Source organism: Moschus berezovskii, chromosome 20 (assembly GCF_049115385.1).
Source record: "Moschus berezovskii isolate FMDL1 chromosome 20, NW_MosBer_1.0, whole genome shotgun sequence".
NCBI classification, from domain to species: domain Eukaryota; kingdom Metazoa; phylum Chordata; class Mammalia; order Artiodactyla; family Moschidae; genus Moschus; species Moschus berezovskii.
Genome location: NC_142479.1, coordinates 51292542 through 51306159, shown reverse-complemented (window position 1 = coordinate 51306159; position 13618 = coordinate 51292542). Strand labels below are relative to the sequence as shown.

General features: G+C 58.4%; 1 protein-coding gene across 1 annotated transcript in view; it reads left to right on the top strand.

Annotated features, from left to right (window-relative positions):
* The first annotated feature begins 1709 nt into the window (after positions 1-1709).
* The window catches only part of SRCIN1 (SRC kinase signaling inhibitor 1), a 71394-nt gene continuing 59485 nt past the window's right edge, over positions 1710-13618 (top strand). Inside the window, exon 1 of the mRNA XM_088829027.1 lies at positions 1710-1803. The gene's annotated coding sequence lies outside the window, so the exon portion shown is untranslated. The remainder of the gene's footprint in view (positions 1804-13618) is intronic.

Sequence of the window (13618 nt, the reverse complement as noted above, 5' to 3'; positions counted from 1 at the left end):
GCGGGGTCAGTGAGGGTGGCTGGTGTCAGGTCACCTGCCCCCAGGCTCAGCTCGGGCCTCAAGGGTCTTTGTTTCCCTTCACAGCTGTATTCCTTCTCACCTCTCCACGGGACCCATGGAATCCTGGATTAAGTGGAGGAAATCCTGGATTGAGGGGAGGAGGGGTTCAAATGAGCTCACAGTTATGAAGATGATCAGAAATGTTTAGAATCTGTCTCTAACAAGTGAGCCACACAAAGAACACTACCTGAATCTGATTTAAGCCCCTCATTATCAAGTGGCCTTCGTGATGTGGGAGGTCACCTTAGTGTAGTGACTGATGGATGCATTGTCCTGCTAACACATTTGAAATTATTCCCAATCTCTGGGGGCTAACTCACAGAGTCCCCCTCCCCAAGTCCCCAAGCCCGTGGCTTATTGGAATCTAGTGTAAAGGCCAGAAAATCCTCCATGTGACAGGACAAGCACCTTTCCAGTCTTCATCCAGGGGATAATGCCCAGTTCCTCAATTCTGACATAAATAGCTAGTCTTAAGCGTCAGTCATGTTCCTGCGCCCAGTTCCCTTCCTTTCCTTTAAGGTCATGAGAGTGAGTCAGATGTTAGGCCTCATCTTCAGGCAGCCCACCAGGTTAGGAGATGGTGGTGGTGATATAGAAGGAGGCTGGGAGCTTTCGAGTCAGGCATGTCTGGGTTTGAATTTCACTTTTGCTACTTTTAGATTAGGCAAGCGGTTATGCCTCTCTGAGCCTCAACTCCTTTCACTCTGAAATGGGGCAGAAAACAGCCACTTTTGCAGGGTTGTTGAGATGCTTAAATTAGAGAATATGAATAGAGCATATTAGGTGGCAGGGCGGGGTGGGAGGGTGCTTCCCCAGTGGCTCAGCAGGTAAAGAATCCACCTGCAAAGCAGAAGCCACAGAAGACACAGGTTTGATCCTTGGGTCAGGAAGATGTCCTGGAGGAGAGCATGGCAACCCACTCCAGTATTCTTGCCTGGAGTATCCCGTGGACAGAGGAACCTGGCTGGCTACAGTCCACGGAGATGCAAAGAGTCGGACTCGACTGAATTGACTTATCATACAGGCATAGTAGGTGGGCACAACATGGAGAAGAGAGGAGACCTTGTCTCATGGGGGGAGGTTACCTGAGGGGGAAGGGAGGGGCAGCATCCTGTGTGGTGGGGTTGAGGGCCTGGATGGAGAAGGAGGAGCAGCAGCAACAGTCAGTAGCCTCTGGGCTCTGAGAGGCTTGGGAGGTGGTGTCCATGCAGCTGAAGGGAAGCCATCCCTCCCCTTGCCGACCCCGCCTCTACACAGGGCCTGCTATACGGGCATGCAGCCAAGCCCGGAGCTGGATGAGTGCCTACAGCACGCTCAAAGGCCAAAAGATGGGCTCCGTCCAGTTGGCAGAGGGAGAGGCAGCTGGCCCAGGAGGGGAGAAGTCAGGGAGCCGACTGCTGGGGTCGTGTGCCCAGACGGTGTGTCCAGGACGAGCTTGGCTGCCCTCCTGAGCTGTCCGTCTGGAGCCCCTCCTCTTCCTACCCTGGCCCAGCCACCTAAGTTACTGTAGCTGGAGAGAAATTTCTAAGGGGCATCAGAGTTGCCCTGAGCCAGGCAGTGTGCTTGGCTCAGGGCAGGCCTGGAGGCGGGAAGGAAAGTGGAAGAGAGTCTGGATTAAGGCTGCAACTGGGTAGACCAGGAAGTGGGGAAACCGGTTTGTCATTTGGGCCACTTGGGGTGGGGTCTCCTCTTCTGCCTCTCTGCCTGCCAGCCACTCTGCCTGGTGACCTACAGCGAAGAGAGGTACTGTGTCCCTTCCTTGCTCATCTAAGCTGGCTTTGGGAATGCCAGGAGGAAGCAAAAGGGGCAGGGGTCTTGGCCCACTTTCCCCTTCCCAAGCGAAGTTTGGGAGAGAGGGGACAGGGCAGAGAACCGGAGGGAGAGAGGTAGCAAGCAACCAGGAAGGGAGGAGGGGACAGAGTCACCCGGAGAAGTCTGTGGAGCCAACAGGTAGGCTGAGGTGGGACAGGGATGGGGTGGGAGTAAGGCAGGGGTGGGGTAGAGCTGGCGCTTTGCAGGCTTCTTGGAGGTGACTACGATGTCGTCAAGTGAGGTGTGAGAAGGGGCAGGAGCTGGAGCGCCCTCTTTTGGGGTCCTACTTGGCAGATGGGCAGAGACTCCCCTCACTCACAGCTCCGGCCCCTGCAGTTTCAGCAGGCGCCTGCAGGAGGGGCCACAACCCGAGCTGGGGCGGGGGGTGGGTTGGGGGGAGGGGGAGGAGACAGCCCAGCAGGGGGCGCCGGGGGACTGGGTTCCCTTGGCCGAGCCAGGTCTAAGGAGGGGACGAGGGGAGCGTCCCGGCAGAGGAGGGTCCAGACTCTCTCTGCATCGGGAGCTGTGGCTTTCGGAGGTCACCTTGGCTGAAGAGTAACCCCTGGTCCCTCCCTGCCCCGTACCTCCCCCAGTGTTTCTTCATCCCACGGCGTGCCAGGGCTTGGAGAACAAGTTCCCACACCCTCGAGATGCACCCCCCTCCTTCGAGGCCGGCTCCCGGCTTTAGGCAATTGTCTCTATCATGGCTTGAGGATTGCTCAGGGTAGGAGAAGCAGGTGCAGCTGGGCGGCAGGCCGGAGCGCGCGCCGCGGGATCCAGCCGCGCAACTGGAGGGCGGGAGGCGCCGGCCCCCTCGGCTCCCAGCTCGCCGCCACCCCAGAGGCCCTTTGTACGTTCCAGCCACACGCGCGTGCCCGCGCCGCGCGCGCCCCCGCCCGCACTGACACACCCGCACCGGCCCCCGCGCGCGCGCGCACACACACACACACACACACTCGCTCTCGCACCCTCGGTGACACGCCCGCGCGCGCGCGCGTACCCACACGCCCGGCCGCCGGCGCCCTCCCAGCTGGTCCACCCCGGCGGGGCCCGCGCCCCCGGCCCGCCCGCCTGGCACCGCGCCCCGGGGCTGGGGCCCAGCGAGGAGCCCGCGAGGCGGCGAGAGGGCAAGCGCCAGGCAGGCCGGCCCGGGGCCCCCGCCCCCCGCGCCCCCGCCCGATGGGGAACGCTCCGTCCCAAGGCATGTCCCTGTCTCTCTCCTTCCTAATGTGCCTCCATGCTTAAGTGGAAGGTATTTCTGTTTTCTTTGTGTGTTTTCCCCTCGGCCGGGGGCGGGGGCGGCGACCGGGCCGGGGGGGCGGCGGCCGGCGGGGCGAGGGGTGCTCGGCTCGCAGGTGTGTGGGGGGCAGGGGACCGCGGCGCGCCGGGCTCCGGGGAAGGACCGAGCGAGAACAGCGCTGGGTCCAGAGAAGGGGTCCGACGCTGGCGAGGCTGGAGACCGGGTGGGGAGGGCCTCGTGAGGCCCGGGGAAGGGAGCCCCGGAGAGGGGGGCTTCAATTTTAAAGCGGTTTGTGCGGGGCCGGGAAGGAAGGGGATGGATGGTGAAGGGAGTGGGGGAGGGAGTGGTCCATCCGAGGTGGATGAAGAGGAGGATGCAGAGAGGCGAAGGGGATGGAGAGGTGGTGGGAGCATCAAGGGCCTTTCTTTCCCCCCAGGTCCCAGAATGGGGTGCACGCCCTTGGATGGTGGTGGTAGGCGCTTTGCGCCAGCCCCCCAGGGAAGGAAGGGGATGAATGTATTCTGGGATTGGCTGTGTTGCCAGGATACCAGCCTGTGTTCCCGCCCCCTTCCCCTTTCCCTCCCCCCCCCCACACCTCCCCACCCTCCCGTCACCTCGAGGCCCTAGCCCTGGAGACCTGGGAGCCTAGGTAGCAAGGTAGCAGTTGCAGAAACTGGGGACCCGCTCCCCTCTCGACTGGCGGGTAGGGAGGGGCCACGAGAGGGAAGGACTCGGGGAGGGGCCGTGTGATCTTAAGCCCTCCGGGTGAAGAGGCCGGAGGGCGGGAGAGGGCGCCCCCAGCTGGGGAGAGCGTCTAGGGTGAGTGAGGAGGTAGGGACTGAGGGAAGCTGAGCGGCAGAGGGCGGGGCTGGGGAGGGGCCGCGCTAAGCTCCCCCCTCCCCTCCCACGCACCCCCTTGCTACGTCAGAAGCTCCTGGGCCAGCTCCGAGTCCTGTCGGTGGGGGCAGCAGGATGCTGGTGGAAGCAGAGGGGGCCGGCCGGGTGCCTCCGCAGCTCGGCTGGCAGGGCCCGGCGGGGCGTGTGCGGCTGCTGGTGCAAGCCCCCCCGCCCCACCCCTCCCCATGCAGCCCTGGCAGTGCCTCCGGCGCTTTGCCCTGGCCTGGTGGGAGAGGACAGCGGAGGGCAGAGCCCGATCTCCCAGGGAGGAGGCCGGACCGAGGGACCCCGGGGGCCGAGGGGAGCCAGGTGAGCAAGAACAGGGAATGTGCAGGAGATCCCGGACTGGCAGTCCCTCTTCTCCAATACTAGGGAACCAGCAGATCTTGTAGCCCCCAACTTGAAGGGAAGTGGGTTCCTGGCTAAAGCCTTACAGAAGATGTTCGAACTCCTATTGTTTTGGGAAGGGAAAAACAGATGAGGGTTGGGAGAGGGGATAGGTAACCAGACTTCCAGGCTTGTGAGTCTGAATATTCATTGGTGTTGAGTTTGAGCACTTTGGGGCGGGGATAGGATGCCTTCTTTCCAACTCTGAATATTTTGGTCTGGGTGACCTTGAGCCAACTGCTTTGCTGTCTAACTCCGTGCCTCAGTTTCTCATATTCCCTTCCCTATCCCTCTTGCTGTCTTAACTGATGAAGCATTTGATGGAAACTGTCCCCGTGAAAATGTGGGACTCTGTCATCACTGGTGGCAGCTGTGGTGGTGGTGGTTTCTGGTGTGGTTGTGAGTGTGTACGAATGTGGGGGGCAGTTATGGTTTATGTGTGAGGTCTTCTGCTGGTTGGGGCCACTGTGGGCAAGTGTCAGGGTCTGGCATTCATACAGGAAGGAAGGCTCCGGGCAAGCTGGGAGTTGTTGAGGCAGAGACTTAACTGGTGGCCTAGTGTAGAAGCAAGGGATAAGGCATAAGGGGAGGGGGTTCCAAGAATAAGATTCCCTCTCCACCCAGACTGCCTGGCACCCAGGCACCGCTGGCAGCGAGTGCAAAGGCTTTGCCCTGGCTTCCTGCCACCGTGCCTTGGGTACAAGAGGGTCTTTGTCCAGTGTCCCCCCCACCCCAGCCCTGCTCCTTCCGCCCTTACCATGATGGCCAGTTCTCTGTGATGACCCTCAGGGCTGGGATGGAGATGCAAGTGTGCTCTGGAGAACTGGAAGAAGCAGCTGTGGTCTTCAGGCAGTGCTAAGTGGAGACCGGGAGCCCTCCTAGGGGAAGGTCCCTAGGAATTGGGAGGCTTGCCCCCCACCCCATGCTTTCTGCTTGCCTCCTTGTCTCCTTGCTTAATGAGGAAGGGATGGTGTCTGGGGTCTTCACGGCCTGATTCCTGCTGGGAATCCAGGGTTCCAGGTCTCTTAAATATGTACAGGGTACAGAGTCAGGTGCTGTGATGCAAAGCCGCAGGTGATCTCTCTTTCTCTCTCTCTGGCCAGGGACCCACCCTGGAAAAAAGGTTTAATTAGAACCATTGATTCCTTCTTTGGCTGTGGGCATCGATCTCACTGGTGTGGTCCGAGCTGGGGCTAATGGTGGCACGGCTGCCCAGTTCGAACAGGGAGGGGGCTGGGCTCGTGGAGGTATCACATCTGTTTTAGTCCTGTCTCCACTCCAGGTTAGGTCTTGGGGAAGGAAAGGAGACGGGGTTTTGACCTGAGGGAACTGTGTTTGGAGTCCGAGGATCATCCGGAGTAGTGGGGCCAGGCTCTAGAAGGGGAGGGCTGCTCCGTTGGAAGGAAGACAGCAGGCCCTTGAGGGGGCAGGCAGAGAGTTCAGGGATGGATCTGGAGCTTGCCATGAAAGCTATGCTTTCGAGGAATCCCAAGCACTTATCTCCTCCAACCCCTGGCAAGGAGATCCGATTTCTTCCTTCGTTTGTGTCTTCGAGGCCCAGAGAGGGACAGAGACTGCCTCAGAGGCCCAGGGGGCCTGCATCTGGCCTCTGAGCCTGGCAGTCTGACCGAACAGCCCCTGATTAGGCACAGGGAGCCGAGGGTGAGGCTCCTGGCAGCCTCCCACTGGTCTCTGGGTTTGGTGGGAGGTGGGGGACAGGTTGTGCCCCCCTAGGCCCTGGCTGCCTGTCGTGGGTGGGCTGGTGCAGGTGCAGGCTTCAATGAACCACTCAGATGCTCTTTGAAGAATCCCTTGTTGGCTTCCTAGGGCCCATTCGAGCAAAGATAATAAAAATCTGGCCGTCAGCGGGTTTGAGGGCTGCATTTGCTTCCCCTTCTTTCATTCCCAGCTCTGAAAAGCGGAGATGAAGGCTTTGGATTTGGCTGGGAAGCTGCGCTTGCCTGCCCCGAGGGAGGGAGGGGAGGAGAGTGGAGGAAGGCAGAGTAGGGAGGACCGATTTCCTGGCAGCCAGAGGATTTGCTGGGGAGGTGGGCAGAGGGGCAGTGACATAGTCCTGGACTCCCTCGGGCCTCGATGGGGCTCCTATGCCCCTCAGCCGGGCTCCAGCCTTATCCTTCAGGTCTGGAGACTGGGAGCCCCCCTCAGCTCCACTGTTCCTACATTCACCGCTCTGCTCCTCAGACTCCCCACTTTCTTCCCCAGTCCCCTCCACCCCTCCATCTCTCCCGCTCTGCCCTTCCCGAGCTCGCTCCTCTTTGTCTCCCCTTTTCTCCCTGTCTGCCCGCTCCGATCTGTCTGTCTTCTTTCTGTAGCGTCTGTCCTGCTTTCTAGGACCGACTGGAAGGCTGAGAAGCCAGGTTGGTGGGGAGGGGGGAAGGGGAGCTGCAGCCACGGAAGGGATGGGCTTGAATGGACTATTATGGTCTGTCAGGTGTCATAGTTACCAGAGGCCAGGCGGAAGGGGGCTGCTGAGCACTTAGAGATGTGTGTGTGGTGAGGACGCTGTCCCCCTCCCCGCACACAGCGGGCACCTTGCCCTGACATTGGGCTTTAGACACTCAAGTTCTCCTGCCACCTTCTGCTGTTTGGCTGCCGGGAAACCAGTTCCTCGGCCTCGGGCTCTATCACCCTTCTGGTCACCCACTGCCCCAGGCATCATTGCCACCCTGGTCCACGGTTCCCCCAAACCCACTACCCAGGCTCAGATGGGGAAGGGAGGTGGCCAAGGGAACCCTGTAGAGACCCTGAGACCCCTTCACCATCATGTAAACCCCCCATATGGAAAACAAGACTGTCATGGAAAGAGCACTGGGCTGAGTAAAGAGACCTTCTTAGGATCCTTCGTTAGCGCCCAAATGTCCGAGTGACCTTGAGCAAGTCCCTTCCTGGCAAGGGCCTCTTTCCTCACCTGTGAAATAAGGGGGCGGGCTGGCTCCTCTCCAAGGTCTCTTCTGTCATTCCACCGATGTTTTGTCTCTCTTCTGGGTGATTTGCATATGCTTTGCATACATTAATGGTGCCTGCTTGAAGGGGGAGGGTACCGCCCACAGGGACCAGAGTCCAACCCACCACTCAGACTCCCCTTGCCCATTGGCCCAGGCTGTCACTGCGGGAATCTCCCAGAGGGATGGAAGCCGGGGGTCTGAGAATTCCCTAGGAAGGTGGCTCCTGTGTTCCAGCTCTGCTAGAGGCAGAATAGGGGGGTAGCCCTAGTGGAGAGGACCCCTGCCCTTGTCAGTCCTGTTCCAAAAGTCTGAACAGGAAAGCCAAGTGGTATGAATTCACTGCAGTTGCTTGTGGCTACCACTGGTTGTATGAAACCCCAGTGAGATGGGGGCAGAGGGGCTTGGGGGTCTCCGTCCTCTGTTCTCAGGGCCTAAGTATCCTCTACATGCCAGGAGCTTAGCTAGGTGTAAGAGTCCCTCCCTCTGGCTTCAGCTGCCTCCTGCAGCCCAGGACAGGTCCTGCCATCTTATGCCCCTACTCACTTCTGCTCAGGCACCTGGGCTCTAGGTATATGTGGGTAGGAGCTTGGACCTGAGAGATGGTCACCGAGACCAGGATCATTGCGTGTTGGCGCTGCCCGGTCAGCACACTGCCTGACCTCACGGGCCTCCTCCCCTGCCACCTGCTAGGTGCTGTGTTTGGTACAGGCCAGTGTCCTGCATCTCAGCCCTCAACCTGCCTCAGTTTCTTTCACCCATCCCCTCATAATGCCCATCACATGGGGCAATACGGGGGTAAAGGTTGGCAGCCTGGGCAAAATAAGTTGGGCCACTGAGTAAGATGGGGTTTCTGCAGACAGGAGCAAAAATCACCTCTCCACCACCACGGAGGATGGACCAGAGGAAATGCAGCAAGAGGGATCCAGGTTAGGTTTAGTCTCAGGGAGGAGCTGACCCAGCAGGCAAATTAGTTTCAGACTACAGAATTGTTGTGAACTTTAAGTGAAACAATGGATGAAAATGTCCAGCACAGTGCCTATCACATAAGAAACAATAAATGGTATGCGGAGGGGATGGCAATCTCTGAACACAGTGGAGACCCTCCCCTAACCCAAGATGCAGGAGTTTGCAGGGAATGAGAAGCTGGAAGGACAATTCCAAGAAGAGCTGTTTCTCCCACATTCAAGCTGCCACCGCAGCCCTCCTGCCCCTCGCACGGCGCACTGGGCTCAGGGCCCAGCCACCCTGGGACACTCTGCCCTCATCCTGTCTGCTGTAGGTGGGCAGACAGAGGGTTTGGAGGCTGGGAATCCTGTTCTTCTCCCCCTCCCCCTGTCTTTGCTCAGGACAGCTTGAGAAGAAACAGGCCCACGCTGCAGCAGGAGGAATCGAGGTTAGATGGGAAGGAAATCTCCCGGTGCATGAAGGGTGGCCGCCCTGAGGTGCTGTTTGTGCATCTTTTCCTCAATGATAGGTGTATATGAACGCAAGTAGGCTAGTGTTGTACCTAGGTGCAGGGGACCGGCTAATATGACCTTTGAGATGACCTTTGGGCTATTGTCAGGAGCTTGGTAGGTCCAGTTTAATCTCGTGTGGCTGTGGTAGTTGGCAGAGTACAGGGGGCTGCTGGGGAGGAGAAGGGACAGGGAAGTCAGTCTTTGATCCCCCAGGGCAGAGAGCTCAAGTGCAGGGTGAAGAGCAAGCATTGGCTGGTGCCAGGTTGCCTGCCTCCCTACTGCTGTGTGACATTGGGCAAGTTAGTTGCCTCCTCTGGCCTTCAGTGTCCCTGGTATGAGAAAGAGGATGGAACTAGAGAATCTAAGGTCCCTTCAAGCTGTCACAGGTTCTACCCATCTCCTCTCTCCTGAGATAATACAGGCCTTGCCATACAGAGAGTGGGAATAATACTTCCCAGCTCCAGATAAACCAGGAAAAATGGAAATTTGGCCCAAGAGAATACTGGTGCTTTTGTGTGCCTGCACATGCCTTATAAACAGTCCCTCCTGCTCCAAAGGCACACCTTGTCTAAATCTGTCCGATGGGCCCAGAGGATGGATAAAGGAGGGGCTATAGGATTCAGCTACGTCCATTTTCCTCCCACCCCAGAAAGGCTTTGCCGCACTCCATTCCAACCAGGGACTATAATCCAGTCCATATTTTCTTCTGCGGAGGCACTTCCAGCTGGTGGCTCATCTCTCCCACAACCTTTTCCTGGTTCCTGGTAGCCTCAGCCACCTGGCCCAGTTGCATGCATATCCTGGAGTGGAGTAACGATAAGACTGTGAAGGAGCTGGGTTTTTCACGTGCCTGCCCGCCACACCTTGGCAAACATCATCATCCCAGCACCCTGGCCTCTTTTCCACCCTAGCCACAGAGCGTGCTAGAGACCTCAGACCCAGGGGCCCACATCGGGGGCCGGGGTGGGGAGGCCCAGAGCCAGAGACCCCTATGTAGTGGCCCTAGCTGGAGATGTTTGTGCAAAGTCTAGGAGACAGAGAGGGTGTGTGTCCTGCCTTCTTCCACCCCAGGGCAACTGATAATTGCAGACACAGCAGGCATCTGTGGCGTCACCCCAGGCCCAGCATCTGCCTCATTGGGGAAGAATTAACGATCCCAGTTCACTGGGAAGACATGCCACGGCTCACTGAAGCCCTTGCAGATACATCCGGGCCTCTCTGCCTCCTCTCCTGGGCTGTCCCCATGCCAGTCCAGCCCCTCCCCGTGGTCAGGCTGGCCTGATGAGTCCCCATTCTTGCCTCAGCCTCCTTCTGAGTTGGAAACTGGAGCTCTGAGGAAAAGCCAGGGCTACTAGGACTGACAGTGACTCTCGCTTTGCTGCCCCTGACTTTTTAGACTCTCCCTAGTCTGGGTGTTCAGGAGGATTTCTGGATGTTAAAATGAGAAGAGACCTTTGAGGGGCTTCTCGGAGCTTCTTCCATCATGGCGACTGGAAAGTAGGAAAGGGCTCCTGGAGAGCCAGAAGTCGTTTAATGATGAAGCTTGGGAGATCCTGAACCCACTTCTGAACCCAACAGCTCATCCCCTTCCCCTGATCCCTGGTCCATCTGCAGCCAAAGGTTAGAGTTATCTGCCTCCCACTCCTAGGATGAGGCAGAAAGGGACGGAAGCAAAGCCTTCTCTTCCTCTACTGTCCATGAAAGATAGTTTATAGGAGCATGGGATGGAAGGAAGTTAGACTTTAGGCAGAACTTCCCAGATGGCACTGAAGGGGAGACAGACAAATCCTGGGGGAAGATGGATGGGAAGCAGTTCAGATCTAGAGTCAAGAGCTCAGGCTCTGGATTTGGACAGATCTGGGCTGGCATTCCAGTCCTGACACTCGCTGTGTGTCTTGGGACAAGTCACTTCACTTCTCTGAAGTTCAGTTTCCTCATCTGTAAATTGGGGCTGATCACGGTGGTTTCCTCACAGGGTGGGTACCAGGATTAAATGAGGTAATTTAGGCGGAGTTCCTGGCACATTGTGAACTTTCAGTAAATAGTAATCTTTGTCCTCATCCTCCTCCTTATTGTCCAACTGAGAGTGAAAAATGGATGGCTGTTCCCCCAGGAGGAAGGGACATATATGAGAAAGTCTCTTTAGTCTTACTTAAAACCCAGATTCTCACCTCAGCCTGTTTGGGGCTGGGCCCCTGGAGCTGCCCCTAAGGCTAGTGGTGAGGAGGGAGCTAGGGCTCTTGAGCCTTCGTGCCCCCAGCTGGTGTCCCTCTGTCCAGCTCCCCTTTCCGTGCCCGACCCCTAACCCCGCTGCCTTGTCCAGGAAGCCCTCCGGGGTTAGATATGTTAGTGAACATTTTCGATTTCTTCACCCAGTCAAGGTTCTAACATCTGGGTACAACAGTTGCTTCTCCCCAGGGTGCCTGCATCTTGGGTAATCAGTGGGAAAATTGGAACCATGAGATTGGCAGGGGACTCTGAGGATGCTTGCAGCCAGACGTGATGTGGGTGTGGATGGGTCTGGACCAGCCCAGTGAGAGCTGAGCCCAAGAGGACGCCCAGGCCGTAGTGTCTCCATACTGGCAGGCCGTAGTGCTGCGTACCCCAGGATGAAAGGCAGAGGACCGGCAGCGTGGCCCTGGGGGAGGCAGTCCAGTTAGAAGGACTTCCTGCGAGTGAGAGGGAGGCAGCAGGATGGACAGCTGAGGGGGGCCCTGCTCTGGCAGGTTGAGGACTGGGCGAGCATGGAAGCAGGCGCTGGGCACAGGGCTTTGGGAGGTATGGCCAGGGTTGCTGTTTTCCAGCACGGTCCCCATCACAGCGAGCGTGCGTGCGCGCTTGTCGGGTGTGAAGTACCTCTGCTTCCTCTGTTGCAGACAGAGGAGGGGGCCTTCCTCAAGGTTAGGGGGTGAGTGGAGCCGATGGGGGTCTCTTGGGCTGGGAGGGGGTTTCAGCAGAGCAATGAAGGGAGGCCCTCAGACTCTTAACCCACCAACCTTCCTGAATGGGGTGGCCTTGGCTGGGGGAGGCAGAAAGGTGGGGGCCCTCCATAGTGTTCTCATCTGGGGTCTTGTGTGGGCCCCCAGTAAAGAGGCTGGCCCCATTTCTGGGAGGAGAACCAGGCCTGGCTTGTTGGCTGTCTGTCCTGGGGATGCCAGTCTGAGGAACCCCATGTTTTTTGTGTTGTCCTGCCGTCTGTCCTGTCTGTCTCCCACCGATGTTTCTGTCCCTTCAGCCCCGGCTCTTGACCCAGCACCCCATCTCTGTCCTGCCTGCCCCCCAGCCCTCAGGGACCCCCAAAGGGGCAGCTCCGAAGGCTCTGCCTTGCTCTGTCCCCGTCACCTCCTGCCCCACGGCCAAGGCCCCTGCCGCCGACCCGGCCCAATTTGGGAGCCCTGCCCCCGCCCCATCCATTCTCCAGCTCCTCTCTTCAGGCTCTGGGCCTTCATTCACACTTTCCTCCTTTCCTGTCCCTCACCCAGGCCTCCAGCGTGCAGCGGGAGGGAAGGCTCCAGGACTCTGTTCCCTCTGTTTAAAGTCTCCAGGTTGGTAAGCCAGGAGGGGGGCCTCTCCCTACCATCCTGCCTCCCACCGCTCCCCGGCGAAATGGGGGAGGGGGCTATCCCTGGTGGGCCCAGGCCTTTGCTTGGGGAGAGGGCAGCAGAGACTTGACTCTGGGGAGGGCACCTTGCCTGGCAGAGAATGTGTCCGTGTGTGCACGTGTGTGCATGTCAGTTAGTATGTGCGAGCAAACGCGTGTGCATGTATATGTGTGTGCTGGCTGCAAAGCTCCGTGTAGTGGGGCTGGGCAGGGGGAGGAGGAGGAGGGAGCCCTCTGTCGAGGGAACTGGAGACCTGGGGAGAGGGGTCAGGAGCAAGAGGCCTTTCTTATGGAGGACAACCCGTGCTCCAGCATCAGCCAGCGGAGGGGGATGGGAGAAGATGGGACCATGTCGACCTCAGTACAGCTTTGTTGTGTTTATAGGTATTTGGAAATCTGTGATTTCATATCATTTATTTATTCGTTTATCCATCCATTCCTTCATTCAATATGGACTTATTGAACACTTTCTCTGTGCCAGACACTGGGCTAGGCTCAGAGGCCAACAGTGACGAAGACAGTGAAGGTTCTTGTGTAGCTTCAGTGGTGTGGGGATAGAGGTTAAGGGGTTGGCAGAGTTCACTGGCTGTGGGGCCTGAGGCTGTGGCCTGGCCAGCTGACTGAAAGGGCAGTGACCCTCTGCCCACTGATGCCCGTCCGCCCCTGCTCCCCCTGCTGGTGGCTGCTCCTCACTGCATGTCTCTGTTGAGCATCCCAATGGCACTGCTCTCATAGTGTGTTCCCGCCAAGCAGGCAGTGACTGGACGTCCCAATCCACGCAACCTGGGGACCGTGAGCGGCATTGTTGGGCCAGAGCTGAGGCCACTTCAGAGGGTCTCTGGGAGCCCACCTCCCACTTCTGTGCCTGGGACCAGCAGCCGAGAGCACTGGACTTGAGAGTCAGCCTGATCTGGGTTCAAATGCTCACTTAAGCCATGTCTGAGCTGCTGGCCTTGGACAAGCCACTTTCCTTCTCTGAGCCTCAATGTCTTTGCCTGTAAAATGGCAGGCTTGTTGAGAAGAGTATAGGAAAAGCAGCAGCCAGACCAGAGCCTGGCCCATAGCAGGGGCTGCCCACTGTGGTTCCCTTTCTGCGCCTCCCCCAGCCTCTCCCTGGGGTGGGGCAGCTCCAGCCGGGTACTGTCTAAGTGCTGCCCCTGCCTCACCTTGAAGAGGGGTTGCAGAGTCCCTGTCTTGG